At 36.0% G+C, this 19,955-nt stretch overlaps 1 protein-coding gene across 1 annotated transcript in view; it reads right to left on the bottom strand.

The window, feature by feature from the left end:
- Positions 1-19,955, bottom strand: part of LOC132910331 (uncharacterized) — a 456,316-nt gene that overhangs the window by 300,253 nt on the left and 136,108 nt on the right. The window lies entirely within an intron of this gene.

Here is a 19,955-nt window from a genome sequence, read left to right as displayed (position 1 = left end):
GTCGCTGAATAATTCAAAGATTCCAGTCTTATTCATTCAATTCATATACAACAGAAATTACAATGTATGTTCGAAAGTTGAATGAAAGAAAAATAACAGAATACTTTGTTTTCATATGATAGACACGTAAAATTGATCAAATAAATCATGTGCACACATATATTTTAATAGAATCTCGGAATAACTCAAAAATTCTGGCAAAAACCCAAAGAAATTCGACGTCCATTCTACAAGAACTTGCATTCTCTGTCAGAACTCCCAGGAATTCTGACATCGTAGTAGAATCCTATTAGGAATACCCTAAGGCATTCGTATGTCTGTGTAGAACCTCAGAGGAACCTTGAATACCCCAATAGAATTCACAGAAGCAGAGGATGTGCTTCACTGCGATGACTACATATAAGTAGTATAGGTCACTCGTGTTCTACGATTAAACAATAATGGGAATGATCAGAAGAATAATCAGTAATTTTATAGTCATAATTCTATATAGTCATATAATATGGTAGTTTTAAAATAATGATGCATTTTTCAATTAATATATTTTCTTAAATGAATTGATAAATAAATAATAAATAACAAATCGATTGAAATTTTCTATGTGCTACTCTTTACTTTTTTGCGTGCTACATTTCTTTACTTTTCTTGCTTCATATCTTTTTCCTTGTGCAATTTTTTCAATCTATCTTCATTAATTCTATTAGAAAAATTAAAAGATACTAATTAATTTTTTGTACTATGATAAGGATCGAATTAAGACAATTTTTCATTTTTACTTTCTTTCATTCCACTGGTTGTGAGAAATTATGGCTATTTTACTCTTAAGCATAATCTTTTATGCCCCTCTTAAACCTTGAAACAATTTCTTAAATCATTAAATTGAAGATTCAATTACGGGACAAATTAATAAGACACATTCCGCGTATTAATCGCGTTATAAACTTTAATGTAATAGAGTAATAAGTCTCTCGAAATTCATTTATGAAAGTTGGGAAACTTCCTCGGTACTTTATTCTGGAATACATGATATTCTTTACAAGCTTAAAATTCATCACTTTTTAATACCTTGTAATTAAAAGGCGAGATAAAGGAGCTTTCTCCTTGGTGCTCTTTTAGTTTTTCATTCTCATTGATCTATTTATTTAGCGTGCTTGTGCTCGAACTACGGGAATGACTTGATGATTCTTCAAAATCACGAAGCAGCAAAAGGATAATTCAGCCTCGTCAATTCCTTTGGACGAAGCTTAGTTCGCACCTTCAGCATTTATGAAAAGCCTCTAGCGTGTCGAAACAACCGCCGAGCTGGTGCACGCTGCTTTAAGTTCTTCAAATCAGTACGTATCCACTCGACGGTGCCACTCCGCAACTTTGATCTCGAGAAGGAACGACGACTCGAGAACGACAGAGGCCGAGGGGTTGTTGTGTACTTTGTGTTTGAGTCTATTCATAGTTAGCGCGTGACCCATATTATACAGACAGGCGCTCTACTTTTATACTTGCGAATCTAAAATTCCTGTGACTAAACGAATTCGAAAGTTTCGAATGTTGGACAAATAAGTAAGATTGGAAGAGAAAATATCTAATTTGTTTGTGTAAGATTGAAGAGTAAGTGATAAGTAGATGCTGATGTTTATGCATTTATGGCAAATGTAAGAATAGACAGAATGCATGTAATATGCAAAATGGTACGCCCCGCAGGAGGAGTTACATCAAGTTCCGCTTCCGTTAATTACACTACCGTTAACGATGTTTTTATTCCAATATATTATAATCTATTACACCGATGTTTATCTTCTATTCTATGAATAGGATATATTCTCAGAGACAAGTTTCGAAATCTTCTTCTGGTCTTTTTTTGTTCTGTATAAGATTGTATATTTGTATATCTCTGTTCAAAATTATTGAGATATCTTTTATTTTTAGTAGTTATTTTTATTAAAATTTGATGTAAATTATAGACTTCGAGTTACATGCATTCGTGCAATGAAAACGAATTGACAAAAGTCAAGACAAAAAAATATTTATGTTGCTCATGTTAAAATTGTATCTAACGTCAGACTTGGATTCGACAAATCTGCTGTTACGCCCCGAGGCTCACTATAGGCCGTGTTCCTAACCGTCTCCCTTGGTATTACAGTGTTGCAGACAGATCGTCTTACATGACCGTCGAGATATACACAAAATAGCGATAAATGCACTGTTGCCGTCAAGCAGCGAGTTCTAGAAACATCGATTCGCCTTCGGTCCGTTATTTTATCTACACAAAAAAGGTGGCATACGTGACCAGCGGCGCGAACGGTCGCGAAACCCGAGCGTGGTGGGGGTCGTGGTTGTCTCCCAGAGAAGACAAAGGACAAAATCGAAGGGCAGTCAGTGGCAAATGAGAATTCTAACCGATTGTATCGAAAAGTTCAGAGGAATAAAATCGAGGTCGCTTAGTCAAACGAATATATCGAGAAATATCATAAAATCGGGTCGACTTACAGTAACAAACTAATTGTATCATCGTTAACTGATTTGTAATGTGTTAATTCTAATTTTAAATATAGTTAAAAATACAAGTTTATATTAACCCTGTTAATTTAGTGTTACAATCATTTTAAGTACCTCTGTTATCTTAATCGAAACGGGGGAACGACTGATTCGCAGCGTCGATTATCAGAATCATAGCGAGAATCTACGCCTCCCGCTGACGCCTTTTCCTCGCGATCGCGTCTCTCCGCGGACGGTCGTAATAGTATTTCTAAACTAAACGACAGATTTAACATCAACAATCAGTGTATTCGAGAGCTCATAGATGGTTCGCAATATTTGTATGACATAGTATACATGTTACACTGTTGCCATTCTCAATGTTTCCACGAGCGCAGGATCCGAGTTAAATGGAATTGTATGTATTAGGTTGTCCGAAAAGTTTCTTTCGTTTCATAAGATGACAATAGATGAACAATTTCTGTTTTATATTATTTTATTGAATTATGTATGATCCATTTGGTTATATTTCTATTATTATGTTCGTGCATAATTCAATAAACTAATATAAAACAAAAAACATTGTGTGTCTATTATTTCCTTATAAAGCGAAAGAAACTTTTCGGACAACCTAACATATATTGTATATGTAGAGTTTTCTACTAGAATTAGAAAAGGCTTGTGATATTATCAGAAATGATTGTCTTTCTTGTGAGTTAGAAGCTTAGGAGCTTTTGTTATCTGAATGCCAACAGTCAAGTGATACATGGTTTGTCGGATTTTGGAGAACACGCATTTCAGTTTTCATATTTTCAGATTTTCTATTCCAAAATAATAAATACTAAATAATCATGAATTGCATAGTTTTTGAAAAAGAATGCGAAGAAAACCAATCGCTTAACAATTCCCGTATTTAACTTAAACCTTATCAAACTTTTCATAGATTTTTTAAGAATGATAATAAAACGTCAACAACAGTTGATGTATTTAAAACAGTTTCAGCGAAATCCAGCAAAATTGTAGAGAAACTGCGGAAAGCGTTTCTTTCATGGTACAGTTCTTTTAAAGAACTATTACGTTTTCCAACGGAGTATATGTTTGCATAACGTTAAATGCTACAAGATGAAGACTTTTTCGTCGAGGCCGTACTTTCCAGAAGACACGCTCGTAAGTTCGCATATAGCACGACTGAAATTCAGTTAAACTGTTACTCGAAAGCGGCAGACTGTAAAGGCCTCCATGGAAACTAGCTCCTTTTTGCGAAGTAGATTCCTTGGGGTCCGTATTTATGCAGCATAAACGCCACACCGCGTAAGATGTCACAAGCTTTCGTCTAAACTTCACCTTTAGGAGATGACTAATCCTCAGACGTACTCTCGAGCAAGTTCTAATCAGCTTCCTGTAGTTGGCCAACTTTTATGAAGTCTAGAAACATATTCGTACGAAGCAGCTGCAAACTTATCTATTAAGCTTCAAAGATTGAATAATTTTGAAAAATATTTGTGGAAATATCAAGTCTTAGGAAGTATAACGAGCAACTCAGTTTCTACCGCTTCCTTCCATCCTTCTTTCTTGTTTCCTACCTTCATTCACTTCTTTTTCCATGTTTTACTTCATTGCATTCCTCCCTATCTCTTTCTATTTTTCCATTTACTTGACTCTTTTATTGTGCATCACTTTTTACCCTGCTCTGTCTTCTTTTCATCATGCTTTACTTTCTCTTCATTCTCTCCATACCTCAACATTTGTTTTCTTTCTTTTCTTTATTCTCCTCATATCTCAGTACCCCTTCCCTTCTTTTCCTTCCCTTAATTCTTTACCTACCGTTCATTCCCCCATTCTTTACCTTCCATTCTATTCCTTCCCTTACTTTTTACCCGTCGTTCTGTTCCTTCCCCATTCTTTGCTTCCCTAACAACCTCAGCTGTGGTCTTATTTATAGTGGATTATAACATAATAAGTTCGGTCACATAAAAGAACATATTGACTTTAACACTAGAACTACCAATAGTTAACACGAAGCTATTTCTACCAAAACAGTCAAAATGGCTGGTCGTTAAAAAATACATAAAATAGAATATTTTTATATTTATTGCTTTATTACTTTCTTACAGAAGGAATTCCATCTTATGTAGTACATTTTTGGTATTCATCTGACACCATGACCTCTAAACGAGAATTGACACATTTATAAAATTGTAGAACTAGTCATTATAATTGGTGTGGTATTTCTAGTGTTAACATCTAGCGATTGATCCGGAATTTTCCTGATAACTGATATCATCATATCGAATGATACGTAGTAAAAATTTTAAAAACGTGTGGGAGGTTGTACAAAACGAGAAAAATGGTTAATTGGGGTTTGATAAACAGATTGCAGTCATTTTGACTGCTATTGGTATACGTTGCTTTGATTCAAAATTTTTTTGAGTTCAAATACATAAAGAACAAAATAAAATTCATTATATTATTCTTTTAGTTATCCTTGCAAAAATCATTACATCATTGCGGAAAAAAATATAACATGAAGTAGGAACTTTAAAATTTAACTGGTGTGGTAGTTCTAGTGTTAAGCGAACTTACTTATGTTAATTTTTTAACACCTACGTTCGGTTAAATCGTATTACCAAATATATACTTTAACACTTCGTTGTTTTCACTACGCGTTCTGGTTTCGTCGTTTCGTCGCTGTTCCCACCAGTAATACCTGTCTGTCAAACGTACAAGATGAATCACCTCGGACGACGCGGCGTTATTCTTAAACGGCACGCGCGTGCAACATCGCCGTCGACTAAGTCGAGCAGATATTGTTACAGGAAAGGCAAGGCCGGTGTCGATTTTCGTAAATCATCACGTATCAGCGGCTCGCGATTTATTACACCTATAATGGAATCGACAAGCGGCTGCTATTTATCGTGCCATCTATAAAATTGTGTGTCGTTCGAAGTACGATGGAAGCACGAGCTCGTTATTTACGAGCGTCGCTCTTAATGGGCTAGAAGTATTTCAACGTTAACAAATTATCCACACTTTTAGCGCGTCCTCAACTTTTCTTCCACGTCCTCTCCTAACTTATGAAACACTGTAAGAAATTGTACAGCTAGTCTTCGTCTTCCATCGATACTCCAGTTTGTTAGAATTGATTTGAGGAACACGTGCGTCGCAGATTATATTGGAATAGATGAATTCTGACTTGTCAGAAATGAAATCGATCACCTCCATTTCTTGACAGTTTCTCAATTTCATTACATAAGTCTATGATGAATTTTCAATTCTTAAAAAATAAATTACTCATTTCACGAGTTCATTTATTCTTAAATTAAAGTGTAATTATGAGTTACTAATTCATCTTCTACAAGAAATACTTTAACAAATTTTAATAAAACAATACAACTACAAAAATTTTCATTTTCTAATCGATCTTTCCCAAAAGTTACAAGATTAGATTGATATATCGTTACTAACACAAAAGAAAAAAATATAGCACACAGAGTCCTAGTTTTGACAGTAAAACCAAAGTCGAAGTTTTCACACCGATCGACTAAATTACAAAGAAAGTTTCCTGGAGGACAATTTACTGATCCAAGAAAATATGGAGTCGAAGGAAGTTCCAAAAGAAGTTCGGAAAAACAAACGCCAAAATTAATCTTCGCCGCAGCGCCAATGTACTTCACGACGTTTAATTCAAGAAGAGTCTCAACTAAAGAAACCTCGTCCCTTTTTTTTTCTTTGCAATTCGAGCGAAAGTCACTTCTAGAACCCTTCTCCGAACTTTCAATATCTCAAAGTGGCTGCGCACAATTTACCTTCGCGCGATGCTCAAGACCTATTAAGTCGATTCGGCCGGAAGAAAGTTTGAGAGCGTGGAAAGGACAGGGGAAACGAGACGTTCAGTTAACGAACGAGAATCAGCCCCACTCAGTTTCCACTATAAAATGGTCTCTACCAAAATAACGTGCATGGGCGTCGAATTACGTTCTTGCGAACTTATTTATAATTATATGCCAGCCAGCGCTATTGGTCGCCCTAATTGGATCCGCAACCGAATGCGAGATAATCGAACCAAGGGCCAATTTAAGACGCTGCCTATATGCTGCGCTGGTAAATCTCATTAGCGTCGACCGGAGGATTTCGTGAAAATAAAAAAAGGACAGATCGAGAACGAACTTCCTTCGAGTCCTTGCAGCAGAGCTGTTTCACAGTTCAGGAAGCCGTGTTTCGATTCTGCCTTCCGAAACCCGGTTAACCTTATACCTTATCTGCCCTATCCGCCTTGGAAAAAATATCCTACACAGAATTATAAAGAGTTATTGAGAATATTGAGATTGAGGGCGGAATGTAAGAAGATGTGCGTTGTGTGCATATAGGAAGTTGTCGTTGACTGTGAATAAATAATGTTTTAATGGTCGCAATGGTTATAATGACTGGAATACGAATGTTTATGCAAATTTATGTCTTCAATTGTGATTTTTATTTGGGTTAACTATTTAACCATAAACCACGTATCAAAATGTTCCTAGATTCGCGAAATTTAACGTTTTAACGACGGAATATATCAATAAGCATCACATGAAATAATCACATTAGAACTTGATTTGACATGAAATATTAGGTTGTCTGAAATGTTCCTTTCATTTTATAAGGAAATAATAGACGCACAACGTTTTTCGTTTTATATTAGTTTATTGAATTATACACGAACGTAATAATAGAAATAGAACGAAATGGATCAAACCTAATTCAATAAAATAATATAAAACAGAAATTGTTGTTCATCTATTATCTCCTTATGAAACGAAAGAGACTATCGGACAATCTAATATAGAAGCATTTCAAATAATACGTAATTTAAACAACGTGAACTAAATAATTTAGAAAAAATTCATTCGATAAAAACTTCTACCCACAGCAGAAATTCTCCGTCGATAAGGCATTAATAATTATTTCTATTACATTGAATATATTATTGTTGAAAATGACAACGCGAGTTCGTGCTCGCCATCCATATGCAGATGCGTTAGTTACAATAAATAGTAACTAAAAGACAGTTCTAGATACAATCGATAGATTTAATCGATAGGTTTACGATGTTCTTTTGTTTTTATCTCTAGTCCATGTAAGAAAGTGCGGTAAAGGTTTTTTCGGCTCAGAACGGTGTGATAGATTTATCCAAAGAATAAAATCATAGCTATTGTGGATCCTACCTCTGAATACAGAAATAACAACAATTATTATATTTTCTATCATTATCAATATCTTATGCGCATAAATTTCCCCTCTTCTAAGATTTTTGAAAATTATAGGCGCGAGTGTAAAGAAGTAGAAGCAACAAAGGGTAGAATACCAGGAAGGAACAATATTTCACGGTAGATGCGCTTGATCTAGGTTCACGGGGTGAAAGTCGACAGATAATTATTTTCCAAGCGTTTCCGTCCGTGTCGTGGAGTGAAACGCGACTCTTGCGAAATCGTAAGGAGGATATTAGGTAATGCTTTCTACGTGAGATTTATGAGGCGAATGCCTCGACACGCAACCACCTTTCTAGATATGAAACGCAACTTGGCAGAAGCCCAAATTGCCGAAGGTCTAAAGACACCGTGGATTCTTATTATTTACTGGCGCGCAGTTGAATTCACTTGCTCGTGGCGCACGCAAATTTCCAACGGCTCGCTTCCAGTCACGGGACCTGGAAACGGTGCACATTTTTCTCGGGCATAAATCTTCTCCGTGGAAAAACGGCCGGTTAGGTGAACTTCGACTTTCCTCCAGTTCGAATGGAGCATGTCAGAACAGTTTTACAGAGAGTGAGTTTGACTGTTGGCTGGAAATATGGCGCAAATCCTCGAGAAGAATTTGAGTTTTGATGCCGATAAGATATTATTATAGTGAAGAAATTTGGTTTACCTTGTATTATTATTTTAGAGAATTCGCTTTGACTTATCAGATTAATATACATTCCTGTCTATAAATATCAGGATGCTTACCGGTTTCATATGAATCATATACAGATTATATATATTCATGAATTATTCATGACGGTATAATAAGTTTTTGATATTTCTGTGGCGGACTAGCCCGTGATAGTTGTAGTAGTTGGCTGTAAATGTCGCTGCTGGGGGGTCTTCTTGTATTTACTTCCTAATTATTGTGTCGTGAAAGAAAAATATTGGACTACGGGCACCGGGATTTGAACCTGGGTACCGAACACGTTCGTAACCTAAGGCGTTAACCACTGCGCTATCGTTGTCCGGTGCTAGATAATGTTTAGTAGCGGTATTTGTGTCGAATGCCGCCACATTTCAAAGCAGTGTCACGGGTTAAGTTCCATAATTTCGAACTATGCTGTTACTCGTGTCATAAAGATTGGAAATCCAACGACTTCTGTTGGGAAAAAAATTAAGATCGTCAAACTATCCTTTACGTCCAAATATATTTCCATCGATATATTAAAACACTCAAAGCATTACAGATATATCACACACGACATTAAATTTGCCAGTGTACGACCTCCGCTTGAACAATTTCCACTCATTAATTCACGGATCATGCAAGTCTGAAGGTTTTACGACTCTCTGCTTGTTTCTAGAAGGAACCGTAAAAAAGAAACTATACTTAAAAGAATAAGAGCAATCTCTTAAGATCCTCTTAAAGAACTCTTTAAACAAACCGCCATGAAATGCATCCTACTTTACCATTCTTCCCAAGAAACGATTCGGTTCACCGGTCATAGTTTACCTCGATCCCGCTTAATTTTCCTCATAACCATTATTCTTCGGAAGAATCACGGTCGCTGATTTTCCGCCGGCTTCCATAGCTTCAAATATTCATATAGCGTCTGGAATGCGTTATTTATCGTAATCTGATCGTTCCTCTATCTTGTTTCTCTTTGAATTATAAATAACAGAACGCTGGATGATCCAAGCAAGTCACAGGATCAAGGATCTCTTTCAGACAGAACGTGTCCCTTTGCGACAGAGCACAGTCGTACGAGCAGAGACTCGTCTCTGATGCGATTCACTTGACACGATTGCATTTCGGTGATGCGAGCGAGTGCGTCCTGTTATTGCAGAAACGACACAGTATACACGAACGCAAAGCTAACACAGGGAAATGCAGGCAGTACAGAAGATCGGTTGCAACGAGCTTTAACCAAATAATAGCCGCAATCAGCTTTGTAACACATCTTCGGAACAGCGGTGATGAGTCATCCTGCATAATCCATGTAATCCAGATCGAGAACGTGACCACAGGGTTTTGTAAATTAAGCTGCTTTCAATTAGCCCGTCCACTGGACCGAGCCGAGCCGCTTCAAAAATTGGAGGTAAAAGTACGCGACAAAACAACCGCTCATTTATTCCACCAGTTTACTCCATTTTTTATCGTACCTGCCGCATCAAAATCACTGAATCTAGATATGTATGGTTCCTGAGAAAAAAATATGAGACACAAGTGACAAAGGGAGACAAGAAATGGTCGTATTTTACGCCTGATAGGACTTTTGATGTGTTCCAATTCTGTGACAATATGTTTCTTTCAAATATGTAAATGCTGATTATACAAATTAACAATTAGAAAAAATGATCTTCACTTTTATTAAATATTTTGAGAACACATGTAAATCCTTTTGCATGGATTGGTATAATTTTCTTGAAATTTTGAGGATAAAAATGAGCAACGTTTTATTTCGTTAAAACAAAATTCCATTCTTCTGGAATAAATCAAATGTTTTGTTCATAGATCTCTATCTCCTTTCAGTAGTTTGAGAGCAAAGGGGGTCATCAAGTTCTAAAGTTTTCCATAAAGATAATTCATATCGTATGACTACATATTTGTAATTTTGAGAGAGAGATTTAATAAGTGTAAAAGAAGGAAATGGGGAAATTGCATAAAAGATATGATCTAGATTAAAGCAAAATAAGCAAATGAAATTGAATGTCCGACTGCAATTTACATAAACAAATGTAGGAAGGTTTGAAAACGTTGCTCCGTCTGGGCGCGATGCAACGACCAATTTCCTGTAATCTGCTCTCGACGAAGCGTTATCACGAATTCGGCGTAACTGCTGTCGTTGACAGCGCGTAACTAAATATCCGTAAAACGCATTGTTTCGCGATCGACAGCGACCGCGGTTACATTGTTACAATCCCCGATTCCGCTCGTGTTCCGCGCACGCGACACATCCAACGCGTTGCCGTGTCGCTAACAAATTCGTACACGCTCGCGGTTCGTTCGATTTTACCAATTGCCTGATCAATGGCTTCCGTTATCGTTGCAAAAATATTTTATCTTAAACCAACCAACAGAGATAATGAGAGACTCCTCCCCTCTAAAAAGAAAAGAATAAATACAACAAAGGAATAAAATAAACGAGAAGGTATAAATGCCAAAAAAAATACAGGATGACCTCTTTAGTGAAGAAGTATGTAAATTCTCATACAGAATATGAAAGAAGTTATAAGTACCAGAATAATTTATCTGAGCCTTTAAAACTCTCGTAAGATGGAATTTCCATATATAATTGTAAGTACTAACTATAACTTAAGTTGAGCAAATTGTGATTATATTTTTGTACATAGATTTTTTGGATTTCAGATAAATCTATTTTTATCCAAACAAAAAAAATTTAAACTATAGTTGAAAAAGATAAAAGTATAGTGTATAAATAAATAAATGTAACAAATTCAATATATATTTACCAATAATTGTCTCTTTATATCTGTAAAGGTGAAACACGCTGGAAGTATTCGAGTGACAAATACCTGTATTCTTATTGTTACTAACAAAATCTTCACTTCCAACGCGTATATCGAACACAAAGTAGTTGTAGCATCTCGCGAAAAAAAAAAGAAAAAACACGAAAGAAGAAGGAAGGAATGACAGTAAGCTTGATCAAAAGCAAGGCTCCCAGAGGGAAGGAAAGGAGGCTTTCAGAACGTGTTAATGCCTGAACCGACTGTGTTCACTACTCTAATCGCAAAGTTCGCGAGTTTTTTACACCGAAGGAAGAAAGACGAGCATGATCGTATCTGGTTATGCTAGGGATGAAATCCTAGAAACGAGATAACAGGACGATAGAACGAAACGTCCGAGAGAAAAGTGTCTCTTATGAAAGATTCGATAAAAAAATTCGAAAAGAGGACAGTCGTGTTAAACACAGGCAAAGAGTGTATATACTGCAACGAAGAACTCTGGTTAAAAGAAGGCGCACAATACACTTTGCTCAGAGCAGCACAATTTCGACGTGGCCGTAGCTTCAACAAGCCGTGAACTGAAACTCGCGATTCTTGCTACACCTCTGACACTGTGAATCGAAGTTTTTTCCTGGCGGCTTTAATAAACCGTGCACGCGAAACGATTGTTTTTCCGCAATGTTTTTCCCTTGTTGAGCTTAAACCGTTCCTAACACGATGAAATAATGGTGAAATAAGCTAGTGCACACGTTAAAAGTACTCAAGGAACTCAACAAAGAGAGTCATTCAACGTTCTTCGTCATTCGACGTCGCTCGACGAACGAGCTTTCTTTTCTATTTGTTTAATAGGATCTACAATGATGTCGATAATTAGCATATAATGTAATTATAAGAAACGTATTAACAGTGCAATGTGGTGAAAGGTTGTTCGATATTAATCGCAGAAAGGCGGTGCCGTCTGTAAAGGCGAATTATACCTGTGCCACTTCGCGGACGAACAGTGAATTAAGTCCAGCTATAGCCAGACACGAAAAAGGCGTATCCTTCTGGGAAGTCGAAAGCATTGCCAAAGGATGGAAACCCGACCTAGTATAACTACAGTGTCTGAAACCAAGCCAGTTTTACCATCGCTATTCATATGTTCCATTTCTTCTACCCTTTTTCCTCATTTTCTTGCGAATATTTCAGCATGATGCAATAAATACCATGATTTCTTCGGATATTATATGTATCTTTTATTAAAAGAACTTTAGATATTTGAACGTAGTATATATTTCGCAATATCCTTTTACGCGGATCGGTTTAATTAATACCCTGTAAATAAATTGACACATCGATAAATCTTTTAACCGTGAGTTTCCTAGAAATGAGTTTATTTGAAATGAATTTCTTCGAGATAAGTTAATATATCTAAACGAATGTTTTCATAACATAGTAGATTCTTTGACAAGTGTTGCAGAATTTCCTCAGACTTTTGGAAAAATACAATAAAAGTTCCCTTATAGAGTGTGAGCAAACACGTGCATGTTGCGTACAGAAAATTAAACATTAACTACTATGTTGATATGAAAATGCCTGAATGTTCTGACATAATTCTGAAAATCTCTACACAAAGTAATAAAAATTAGAAAGTAAAAAGATTAAACTTATTTATAATTATAAGACTTCACCTAATTGAAACGTCTTTTGTTACTTGAAAATGGAGTTATGATTATATTTATTATATTTGAGATACTCTGCAGTGGCAGTTAAATATTAAGAAATCTGCAAACCTTTCCTTTTGCTTCCTTCCGCATAAATTTCCTATAGAAACTCATTCTCGTTTCCTACTTCCCATATTCACCCATTACTACAACCAAAGCTTGGGTTACTTTATCGATTACATTGGATTCATATGCAGAAACACACCATGGCACTGAGACGAACAAACATGAATGTACGAAGTTCTCAGTGTACTCGTCTCGAACGCTTTCCTCTAACGAGTTTGTCAAGTGATTAGACGAATTAGTCGTCTCAAAAAGCAGTCGTCTTTCTCAGCCGGCAATTACGCGCACAATCGTGAGCGGCCCGTCACAATCATGACCCGCTTGTTAACGGGAGTGGGTACTCTCGGGCCCGTTCTCGCGCTGATAATGGAACTTTTCAATTGAATCCCCCGCGATTATTCCACGTTATCCTGAATGGTTTACGATGACGTGACGCGCGCACAATCTCGGTCGATCGAGCGAGCGTCGTATCAAAACCGAAGTTGGAAAAAAAGTAGAGGAAGAAGTCTCGTTCCCTCTCGTCTGCTAATATTTATTCACGAGAAATTACATTTCCTTTCTCGATAAAGGAATAATCGCTAGTTCTACTCGGAACTACCTACTCCAGTGGAGTTTCAATCGTGGTTACCGTGTCCTCACGATTAAACGCAGCTAGAAAATTCTTGCTTTTAACTAAAGAACACGCGAGCCATTTCGTTGACTTTCGATGAATATTTGAATTTCATGAGACCTGTTACGACCGTTCGCGGAGAGACGCGGTCTTGAAGGAACGCGTCAGCGAGAGGCGTAAATTCTCGCTACGATTCGGCTAATCGACGCCGCAAACTGGTCGTTCCCCGTGTTTTGATTAGGATAACAGGGGTGATTCAATGAATGCAACTTATTCTACAGTTGTAGAATATATATATATATTTGTATCAGATTAACACTTACAACTTATACAGAAAGTATTGGTTCTAATCGTGTTTGAAGTTACGGATAGAACGTTCTAGTGAGATCTTGTGAAATACGACTGATTTGTATGACTGTTCGAATGCTACTGACGAGTTGGAAAGCTTGATGGAGGAAAAAACTGTCTTGGACCGATTCCTTTGTCTTTCGGGGAGACAACCCCCACCACCCTAGGATCACGCCACCGCACGCGCCAATGAACACGTAAAATCAAACAGATCCGAATCGAAGTTTCTGGAACTCGCGGCCAGACGGCAACCATACGCTCGTCGATTTGTATTGATTGTATTGATATACGACACCGGATCACATACCGCGGGCCGCTGGCGACGGTTAAAAACACGACATTGAAGGCGCGCCGCGACAATGTATGGACTTCTGGTTGCCAGCCTGCCCGCAGCATGCGATCCGGTGGAGGAGAGTGTTACTCGACGTAACAAGACCTGACTTCTAAATTTTGCATATGGGGAATAAACTTTATAAACGACGATTGGGGTAGTGGTTTTAATAACGTAATATTGTGATGGAGAATTGGGAAGAAAAGTGTGTAAGAGATGAAAGCCGAGGAAAAATTCTTCAAGAGATTAGATACAATTACATACATAAGGGAATAATCACTAGTTCTACTCGGAACTACCTACTCCAGTGGAGTTTCAATCGTGGTTATCGTGTCCTCACGATTAAACGCAGCTAGAAAATTCTTGCTTTTAACTAAAGAACACGCGAGCCATTTCGTTGACTTTCGATGAGTATTTGAATTTCATTAGACCTGACTTCTAAATTTTGCATATGGGGAATAAACTTTATAAACGACGATTGGGGTAGTGGTTTTAATAACGTAATATTGTGATGGAGAATTAGGAAGAAAAGTGTGTAAGAGGTGAAAGCCGAGGAAAAATTCTTCAAGAGATTAGAGGAATATGAGAAATTACTGATTCAGATAATTCTAATAATTAGGAGCTCGAGCTAGCGTCTCGACTAACCGAGTTATGCGAAGTAGATAACAAAGTGCTGTCTTGATATGCGGATTCTAATTTTTGTTAGATACGCTTCACAGTAGTCCAACCTTTGCAGATTTTATTCATCGTAGGAAAGGAAATTTACAGGTCTATATAATATATCTTCATCGCGTTTGTAATTATAGTGAAATAAAAAAAATAATGACTATATTTAATAAATATGATAATGTAATAATAGTGAACTAAATATTGGATAAAAAGGGAATATTGGATATTACGTACTCTTTCCCTGTTACGCCATGAGGCTTAGTATAGGTCGTATTTCTAACCGTCGTTCGCGGTCGAAAAGTATACAATATATCGACGAGCGCATAGTTGTTACCAAGCAGCGAGTTCCAGAAACGTCGATTTCGGTCCGTTATTTCATGCACACAAAGAAGGTAGCATACGTGATCATAGGCGCGAACGGTGGCGTGACCCGAGCGTAATGGGGGTCGTCTCCCAGAGAAGACAAAGAATTTATCTAAGGGCAGTCAGTCTCTTCGAACGACATACATCGAGAGGTCTGACGACTGAAATTAAAGTCGCTTAGTCTAACGAATTCACTGAGGGATATCGTAAAGTCGGTTCGAATTTTTGTAACGCATTAACTATATTCATCTATATATTCAAATTTTCAACTATATTCATATAAATAATTTGTGACGCTTTTATTATCACATAATTTATTGTTAAAAATACAAGTTATATTAACCTGTTAATACAGTGTTAAATTCATTGAACCACCTCTGTTATCTTAACCGAAACAGGGGTACGACTAATTCGCGGCGTCGATTGTACGAATCGTAGCGAGAATTTACGTCTCCCGCTGACGCGTTTTCCTCGCGACCGCGTCTCTGCGCGAACGGTTGTAACATTCCCAAAACTTGCATGCTTTTCATGTATTTTCTCTTTCCATATAAAACCTTGATGGAGATCTTGAATCTCTTGAAACTCTTGTCTCACACCTCTAACAGTTATAGATCAAATACTCTTTATGTGTATAATCCCTCTATCATTCTAATGGAAACATCATTTACTTACTTTTCCATTTACTCCACAACAGTTCTATAATTTTCATCTAATCTTTGCAATCCTACAACCTGCATCTATTTATAGGAACTAATGTGTTGGCAACTAAGTTATATAGTTAACAATTAGTATATTAGTTTTTATAGTTATTTTTTTAAGTTATAGTTTTTAGTCACCAACCCAATAGATGTAAGACATAATCTATTAATTCGCCTTAATTAAAAACAGAACAATCGCTTTCCGCTTCTACCTAATTCAGAACCAGCGACGAATCATCTCGCAGAGTGCATATTCGTCAGTAAATACGTGTATTTTTTCATTTTGAACTGATTCTATCGATGCGAATTTCGGTAAACATTTGTATTGGCTTCAGAAACACTCGGATATTATTAAATAACCTGGGTATGGAAAGTCAGCTTTCGTTCGAAAAAGCTAAACATGTATGTAGCTTGCGCAAATATGCATATGTTTCCAATGCAAAACCGGAATTTTTTGAAATTAGAAAAAACGGGGCTCGCCGACCTTAACGTTAAACGCGTGACATTTCAGCGTTTTTACTGCTAAAATTGCGATACCTAAGCTTGATATCTCATTTTATCTCGATTCATTCATTCACCTTAACATTCACTTCTATATGATTTACCTCTGTATTTGGTGATATCTAACAATAAAATTTGATTTGTGGCTTCTTTAAACATTAATATTGCAAACTCCATAGAACAAATTAAAAGCGAGATCATTGAGGTATCAAGAGAGTTGCTTGGATATAGAATTCTAGTCCATTAAATCTGTCATTTTTCCTCAGCTTCTACAATACAACCTTCAATTAATTCCATACTATTGAGGTTGATAGAAGAACGAGTGGATGAATTTATAATAGAAAAATATATTGGAATAAATAAAGGTATAAGTATAAGTATACTGTATAATTTTATACTGATCAAGATCCTCCCTCTCATAGTGTTACAATACAATAGAATCGATAGGGAACACGCTCATATATTTATAGCAAAAGGACATTACCAAAAAAGTTAAATAAATAAAAATCTATAATATAATGTAAATAGAAATCTATTTATTAGTTCTTCTTATTCTTTGCTATTTCTAGCTCTATTTATTCTTTGTTCCTAGACCTTGTAAACGATAAAACATAATTTATATTCAAGGGCACAATAATATGAACCTCTCCTTATTTAGGTTATTTTTATTTCACTAAATTCTATTTTCTGCATAATAGCGGTCTCCAGGTTACGGATATATATAAATAATAATAGATAAATAAAGATGTTTTTCTTGAAGTAATTACTTCAACACATACTTCGAAATATCTGCTCTGAACGTTACCGTCATAATTCGCTTAACCCACAATACACTGTAGAGAAAAGCCTAATTTATGGCATCCTCGAGTGTCTATCGCTTTTCCTTCCTAAGTCCCATAGTACAGAAACTGAATGATCGTTTTCAACATTTCAGCTTTCTACACATAATCGAAATAAAAGTTCTCGTACCTACTATCTAGAACTAGAAAGAAATCCTTTGAAATCTGGCAGTAAACATATCTATTTTTATGATTATATTGGTTTTATCCGAAGTAACGAGTTTCGGTGATTTCCACAAGTAAATACTGAAATCGATATTGAAAATAGCCTTAATTTTCCAGGGGAATCCAGGGGATTCGTTTCCAACTTTGGAAAAAACCTTCTTTCGTTTTATGAAGAAATAATAGACGCACAATGTCTTTTTGTTTTACATTAATTTATTGAATTATGCACGAACATAATAATAGAAATAGAACAAAATGGATCACACCTAATTCAATAAAATAATATATATAGAATATATAGAAATTGTTGTTTATCTATTATCTCCTTATAAAACGAAAGAAACTTTTCGGACAATCTAATAGAAATCAGATCATATATAGCATCCATCAATAAGCCGAACGAACAAAATGTATTGGCACCAAGTAATTGAAACTAAATTTTCAACATTCATATATCGACTTTAGTCATTTCAACTACAGCACGATTGAAAATCGCTCTTTTGGTTACTGTTTGCTGATAGATTCAAGTCGAAACGTTATATCGTAACGTTCCCAAAGAAAGAAAAATCGAGCACGATATCCGCAACGGAAAGTTTTCTATAGTTTCGGCGAATTTATCAACAAGAAAGGGGAACTGTTGGTAAAGACGAGCATACAGGAAACTGTCTTTTAAAAGTTCCACGGAGTAGGATATAGAGCATAACGTTCGTGGGATAAAGAATATTGAGATTCGCGGATCAACTTTGAAATGGCTTTTTCTGAACACACTGTGGAACTAATCACGAATCTTCTTGGTTTCAAGAGTTGTGCAACTGTCCTCGTATATATAAATCAAATTGATCAGTTCTACTGAGATTGAGATTGTTCGATTTCTGAAAAATTGAAAACTAATCGTCAGACTGAAAATATTTAAGCATTCATCACAATTGCGTATTTTTATGCAATTTTATATTTTTATCAACGCAACTTGAGAAATGGAACCAATATACATAAAAATTTAATTCATCCATTAAATTTTATAATAGATATCTGAATAGTCTCACTTTTTATATTTTCGTATATTATGTTTTTTTAATTTCTAATAAATACATAAATGTGTATAATTACATATACACAAATCTACAAGGATGTAAAAAGAAACAAAAGCGAATTAAAAAAGAAATGTTTTGCAACATCGAACTAATCTAGCAAGAATTTTCAAGTGAGCTATTTGAAATTCCAGCGAAACCGCGAAAGCGAAAGAAACATCAACGTAATCTTAACCACGTGAAACATAGTTTCGCGTCGAAATTTCGACGAATCTGTGGAGAACGAGCGTCTCGCGTGACGCAGGGGTGCATTATTATCACCGGTTAATGTATTGCGAGCGTAGCTAATGGCGGTGATGGAGGGGGCCGCGAAGACAGGGCGTCTTCCAAGTGCCTTTTCTTGTTCCGTGCTCGATATTTTGTCCACGTGCTGTGAGCCTGACTTTGTCGAATCGCTACCGACGATAGGTGTCTTTAATCGACGAAAACGTAAGAGGATCGACGCTTAAGCTGGAATTAAGAGTCGAGACGCGTGCTCTTGTCTCGGGTGCAACACGTGACGAGAATTCACGAGTAGTTTCCCTGGTTTCGTGCAGTCCTCGCATCGTTTTGTATCGGAGAGGGATGTAACGTATAGGAATGCTCGCTGGATTGCATGAACATACGGTGTACCCTTGAATACAAGTTTTAGGGCATACGCTGGTTTCGATAAAACTTTAATATTTAGTATTCATCATGAATCTTTATTTATTTTCGTTTGTATTTGTTTTATTTTCATAAAACTTAGTAAGTGAAATTAATTATATTTTTTCTATGGTACAGAGAAGTATTTTTCACATTTTTTCAAATTTTTTTGAAGTCACGACTTCTTTTCATAATACCTAAATAACCCGTGCTTTCCCCATTTTAAGTGTACGTTGCAATAGACTTTAAATCACTGTCTTTCATTTATCAAAAAAATTCTTTCTAACTAATACTGATTAATTTGCCTCAGAATCAGACATTTATACATCTAAATAAACGAGGAAAGTAAGACACGTACTGTTTTTACATAAATCAGGCTAATTCCATGAAAGTAGTTATTTAATTAGTCGGTAACATCGCGCGAAAAGTCGATAAGCAGTTCTCGTGTCGTATGCAATTAATTCCGGCTTTAAAGAGGAAGAAGTTACCATACACAATTTTATTTAACATCGCGTTAGATTGTAATCACATTTCCTTCAAAACTGGCAAAATTTAAATATTCGTAAAGAGATATGATGAAATAGAAAGTAAGTATCCCATATGTAAGATGTAAATATTAAACATTCTATTAAAAACTACATGTAATTTAAAATTCATTATTTATATCAAATATTGAAGTTGCATTAAAAATAAAAAATGTTCTATCTTTCTTGAGTAGGAGTGTAAAAATTAACGGAGGGAATCATAAAACAAGGGGTTAAAGAATCTTGGGTATCTCATGTTTAAATATA

This window comes from Bombus pascuorum, chromosome 9, assembly GCF_905332965.1.
Source record: "Bombus pascuorum chromosome 9, iyBomPasc1.1, whole genome shotgun sequence".
NCBI lineage: Eukaryota > Metazoa > Arthropoda > Insecta > Hymenoptera > Apidae > Bombus > Bombus pascuorum.
Note: the sequence above shows the minus strand (reverse complement) of the source record. Positions and strands in the feature narration are given on the sequence as shown.